Here is a 6,429-nt window from a genome sequence, read left to right on the forward strand (position 1 = left end):
CCAAATTTGATCCGAAATTGGTGCTCCCAAGTGGTCCGAGCGTTCGTGCTGCTGTTGGCGCGCTAGAGCCCAAACAGCGCTCCGTCCAGGATCAGCGCTGACATACCCCCGACCGTCTGTGGTTGTTGGGGACGGTGGTGCCCTCTTGTATGGTTTTTATCTTTCTTCCATCTAAATGCAAAACTCGCATATCTTCTTGGGGTACTCGGAAAAGAAAAACATTCATGCTGTATGGAGCGACTTTGGTGTAATGTTCTGTTCATGTAGTTGAGATTCAGTGTTTTGCAGTTCCGTGTAATGGTGGTCTGTTGGTGAAGCTATTGGTGAACGAAGTAACAATTTTGGCTACCTGTTTTCCTTTCAGAATTAACAATGGTGTTGTGTAGCTGCTACATCTCCTGAAATTTGCTAGTTTAATCAACATATTTTAAGCACACTTGGTCCGCTAACAAGTTTGACAGCTTCACAACTCAGTGCAGCTCGCGCACACCGTGATGTCCATGGCCTCGCCGGCTTAGACGCTAAGGTCCGCCGTGGATGCTCTCCAGAGCGGTCGGCCTTAAACTCGATGTGCATCCTGAAATCCTCCACGTATGCCTTGAGCCCGCGCTCGAGATATCCAGGCGGGCGCGCATGCCACCATGCCGGTAGTGAGCACTGAGCACAAGCCCAGGCGAGGCCGTCGAACAGTGCACGCCATTGGTGCCCATCGTCATGCCCAGGTTCTCTCCCTAGAAGCTTCCAGGATGGGCACGTTCGCCGCTAAGTGCGCGGTGCTGGTACGCCTCGCTGAGCGCTCCGTCTTGGCAGGATAACCGCGGAACACCGCCAAACACGCCGGGACAGCGACAGTGGATTCGTGAGCACAAGGCGGTCGCCTCTCCTCCCTCGACGATGCGTCTTCGCCATCCTGTGCGATGGGATCTACTCCATCGGTGGCGGCGCGTACATCTGCCACCGGTTCGACCGGACACACGGCTGCGAAGTGGACGGCCGCACGGCTGTGCACCTAGGGAAATATATGGAAGGTCACGGCTGCGAAAGGAAGATGTTGTTTCGAAAAGACAACAATGCTACATGGCACAAGTTTGTGGATCGGTTCTTCCCAATTGGCAAGTTTTTGTACTGCGCAAGTTGTTGTATGTCTACCTCAAAGAAATATTTCGCTCCACACAAAATACAAAGATTTTCTTGTGATTTACAGGGTGATATAGACAAAGAAAATTAAGATAACACATTAGGGCAACTGCAAATTCAGTAGCATCTGTCACTCAACATCAGAAATTATAAAACTTGAACAGTCACTTTTGGAACTTCTGTGCCTGTGATGTGCAGGTCCAATGCTGGTCATGTTTTTATTTGCAGAGGAATCTCAGGAATAGAGGCAGCATTGCACTGATAACAAGTACATGAAAAATGGTTCCATATGACAGAACATAAACTTATTTCCATTCTAGGAAATGGAAGTCTTATTACAACCAGGGCTCTTGCATCGACGATGCGTATAGCCAATTATTCCGCACACCCTCTTCGACTCCGGGAACATAAAGTTATTATATGATCCTTAAAACACAAGGAGAATTTAAAACAAAGGCTGAAGTAAAGTAGAAGCCCACACCGCTTCTAACTACCTACTACAATTCGGCGTTTTTTCGCACAACTCCGCAGATGCAATGTGCAAGAAGATGATCAGCATCAGGCCATGATCAGCATCGGGCCTGCACAAAATGCGGAGACATTTCTGGCGCAGGTGGGGCTAACAAAGGGACTAATATTCTTCATCAAACAAAGTAGCATCCGGATTGAAATCCTGCAGTAAGAAAAGAAGTTTAGATTCAGTTACACCTGACGTGCTCAGCAAATTCAAATGCAGAGCCTGAAAAATAGGTAGAGTGAAAGAGAAAAGTTGTTACCTGATTAGCCATGCTGGCAAAAAGATCCTCCAGGAAGTTGGAAGTGCTGTAGGTTGGCTGATCATCAGGAGTTTCTAGCTCAGCTGTGTCATCTTGCTCAGGTAGAATGCCAGATGTACCCTCCCCGCCATTAAACATGTTAGTCTGCGGCCCCACAGAGTTGTCCAGATGACCAGGCAATGCGGAGCTGCTGCTTCCACCACCATTAACCATCTGAGTCAGCGGCTCAGAAGAGCTGTTCAGATGGCCAGGAAATGCGGAGCTGATGCTTCCACCACCATTAACCATCTGAGCGGACGGCGCCGCAGGGTTGCTTGCCTGAAGGTTAGGCGCTGGAGAGCTAGTGCTTCTGCCATTGACCATCATCTGATTCATCGGTGAGAAGTTGTCATTGGTCATCTCTAATGGGGCTGTGTTGCTTGCCATGTTGAATAATGGCGTCATCCGCTCACTGTAGACACCCGCAGATGTGGTGTTGTTGATGTTGGTCCCTGCCATCTGAATCTGCTGCTGCTCATTCTGAAACATGGCCATCTCCCCAGTCAGTTGCTGGTTGATATGGGGAAGGTTCACGCTCACCTGTGATGATGGGATGAGAGGTGCTCCAACCATATGACAAACAGAACTTGATGGTGCCACATTCTGCCAGGGATTGCTATAGTTCCCAGCATGGTTCTGGAACTGGGCGTCGCCAGAAGATGCCATGCCCATCGGACCAGAGAAATGGCCGATCAGTTCTGGAGGCTGCACCGGGAACTGGTTTGCAGGTTCTAACAACTCGTCATTTGGCATTTCTGCTAGAAAGGAGGAGCAGCCAGGATGGGAGGAAGGCACCAGGCTTGTGCTCGCCTCCAACAGTTTCCCACGCAGGACGCTCTCGTAGGATTTGCGAGAACGGATACGAGCAGGTGCATACATACGAGGAAATGCATCCTGCATACGGTGATCTGATGTTTTTTCCAATGGGCCGACCGGAGGACCTGAAGCGTGGTGGCTTCCTGTGTCAGGCATGAGGCCAGCATTGCCAACTGTGCCTGTGGCCCAATTCATGGGCTGAACGGAAAGACCTTGAGGTCCTAATATTGATGGAGGACCTACGTAGATATTTTGTGAACCAAAAGAACAAAGGGCTGACGGCGGTAGGAGCGGGACTACCTGGTGACCCATGGCCATGTAGGAGGACTTCCTACGCTCAAACAAATCACCCAAAGGATTAGGCTTCGTGGAGTCATCGATGACTCTTTTCAGATAGAGCCGATATTTCTGAAATGGAAAGATATATGCAAGACCATATATGAGATTCAAGTTCATGGGAAAAAATGGAAGGTATGTGCAAAGCAAAAAAGATATGAAGGTGTTTCAAAAGCGTTAGACATGTTGGGGGCATGCAATATGTCTCACGTTTTCACAAATTAAACATTATATTCTTACACACATCTACATAAAAGATGCATCACTAAAGTTTGGACTAATAAACGAAAATTTGTTAGTCTGGAAATAATATGAAAACAATCATAAGGATATATAGAAGTTTAACCTGTAAATGGCTCGCAACACTCTCCCTACTAAGGTTATGGACATTCATCATTTGTAATATCGTCTTTGGAACCGCTCCTGCATTTACGTAATCATAACATTTTGTTAATTAAAACAAATCCAAAAAACCATAAATTATTTTTGGTGAATAAACAATGAAATTTTTGTGAGATCTTACTGTCGATGCCGAGTCGGTTGACAACTTCCAGGAACCTGTTGTGCAGCTCACCGGTCCATGATAGCCTTGGTTTCTTCTGGGTGGTCCGTACGCTCCTACTTTCTGTGTTCTCATCAGAGCCATCTCTATACTTTCTCTTATGCTTTGAGCACTTCTTACTCTTTGTGCCACCCTCAGCAATCAATGGTTGCCCCACCCTCTGATCAGCATCGTCACTGTCACTGCTGATGTAGGTCACAGCGATGTGGTTTTTCCTTACAACATGCTGCCATATGTTTCTGATCTCCTTGATATTCACGGGTTTCACAATATAGTCACATGCCCCATGCTTTATCCCCTTGTACACAGTCGCCTTTTCTCCGTTTGCAGATAGCACTGCGTGATATATGGCCAGAGACTTAGCTTTGGAATTTGGAAATTTAAAAACTACAAAACATACATGGAATTATCCAAATTGTTCCAGATCAGATATTTGAGTTCAATGTTTTTAATGACAGCCCAATTGGAGAAGCAAATATGTTACACATGATGGGAAAACTTGCATCACGGCAACGGTCAGTTTGATGCTTCAAAGAAAAATAGGCGGGGTAAAGTTTACACACCCAACAGAAAGAATCAGAAATAATGGTCACAGAACTAACCGGAACACAATGCATATATAGAAACCATTACACCATGTTCATAACTTATAATTATTGCTGAACTTCAAGATCAAGTATTGTCATTGACCACCTTTTTTCCCTAGCCTATTAGGTACAGAGTAGTAGCTATCGTCCCAGGCAATTTTCTTATACTTGTAAAGAGGTCATCTGAAATTTCAGGTTTTGTATGATTATTAGCATGGCAAACAGTTTTATTATTAAAATTTAGACAAATAAACTTGTGTTTTAGTTACAGTTTCTCTAAAATTGATGAAACTACTTTATATACATCCATAAAAGAGGCACTTCTAGTTTATATGCTATTCTCAAGTAAATAGGTTTAAGACCATCAACCGATGTCAAGTGAAGTATAAAAACTGTCTCTTTTTTAAGCATGAATAGAACTTAGTTGAAGACGGAGACTTCAATAATTAATTACTAGAAGACCCATCATGAGTTCAACTGATACCCATATGTATCTATTTATTTTGGTTTTCGTATCACTAGTATAGAATTGCAGAGTTCATGCATTAGGTATAAAATTAAGAAAAGCAAATTAGCCAGAATTATATATCTTGTACCACAAACTCGCATGAACCGGCACACCCCCCCCCCCCCCCCACATAACTAATGTGTCGCTCCACATGCACTCCACTAGCCGTCCGATCTAACTGGTGCAAGGTAAGATGGGACCACATTGGTTCGGGCTCAAATTGGATTCTTTCCAAAAGAATATGATCCTAATCTTGAGAGGTAGGCTCCTCATATGAGTTGCCATCTCCCATGACTCCTAACCATAACCATCACCACCATCTCCTCACCTATCATCTCTTCTAGCACCCCGCCTTTGTGAACCGCCACCACAGCTGGTCCCACCCTCCCCACCTAACCCATGTGTCGCTCCACCTCCGCTCGGCTCCCCTCTAGCCATCCGAGCTAAAAGACGAACGCTTAGATGGGACCACATTGCTCCATGCCGATAAATATGATGCATTCATTTGATAGTAATTTAATAAAAAGTTGCATGTACCCAATTCGAGAAAAAAAATTGTTTGATTTTCTCTACGAAAACTAGGAGGTGTGTGTGCGCAACAACACATATATGAACGTGCTTCTATACCACTCAATGCATGTACTCGTACCATATATAGAAACATTGCTAACCGTGACTGAGGACTAGTAAATGTTCTTAATGACCATGAGCTAGACAACAAATAATTAGTAAAACATGAGCTGGAAACGCTGGACAGTGCAAGAGAGATTAATTATACTAATGACTGGCAGATCCATCTCGAGGCCAATGATCTCCAAGAGTTGGAAGCCGTCCATGTTCGGCATGTGCACGTCGGTGATCACCAGGTCGAACTGCTCCTCCCCTTTTTCCCTCAGCATCTTCAGTGCCGTCATTCCGTCCGTCACAATTGTTGCTGCATCAAACCCAAGGAAGCAAGCATGGCAATACTTAATCCAAGCTTTAATTGGTTCTAATGGGTTAGGGCAAAAGAAGAGGAGGATGAGGGAGATCGAGAGCACTCACGCTTGTAGTTGCACTGGCGTAGGACGGCCGCTAGGACCCTCAGGCAGACGGGGTCGTCGTCGACAGCGAGCACGCGCAGCCCGTCCGGGAAGTTGTCTTCCGCCACCATAGACGGTTCCTTTCCATGCCTTCGATTACCGCTGGCCATGCCTTCCTATCTAACAAACATATAAATGGAAACAACACCCATAATTAAACAAAGATATAAAAGGAAACAACACCAAAATCCCAGAGAAACCCGAAGAACACCACAACAATCACCCCTAAAACCTCCACCATACCAACCTTCCTCTAATGGATCCCTCGATGGAGGAAGAATGGTCTACTTGAATAGAGAGGGGAGAGAAAGGTAGATGGTCTATAGGACATGCGGGGAGCGCAATTTATAGGGCCGGGGGTGCAGTGGGAGTCGCGCTGTGGTCCCCTACCGGAGAGGGAAGGCGCACGCTCACGCCCCCCCGTGCAGCCGCCAGTCTTCTACTCCATAATTTATAATTTGTGCCGTTACAATTTAGTTTTGTATCACCAGTGTTGTTCATTTGCGTTGTCTCTAGTGGGAGGGGCACCAAAACCTCGGGCACGGCTGCTGGTTTCTCGCTAAAAACCAAAATTGGGAGCGGCAGT

At 45.9% G+C, this 6,429-nt stretch overlaps 1 pseudogene; it reads right to left on the reverse strand.

Annotated features, from left to right (window-relative positions):
• Positions 1-1,768: 1,768 nt before the first annotated feature.
• Positions 1,769-5,995, reverse strand: LOC127314106 (two-component response regulator ORR25-like; annotated as a pseudogene).
• Positions 5,996-6,429: the final 434 nt, after the last annotated feature.

Source organism: Lolium perenne, chromosome 7 (assembly GCF_019359855.2).
Source record: "Lolium perenne isolate Kyuss_39 chromosome 7, Kyuss_2.0, whole genome shotgun sequence".
NCBI classification, from domain to species: Eukaryota; Viridiplantae; Streptophyta; class Magnoliopsida; order Poales; family Poaceae; genus Lolium; species Lolium perenne.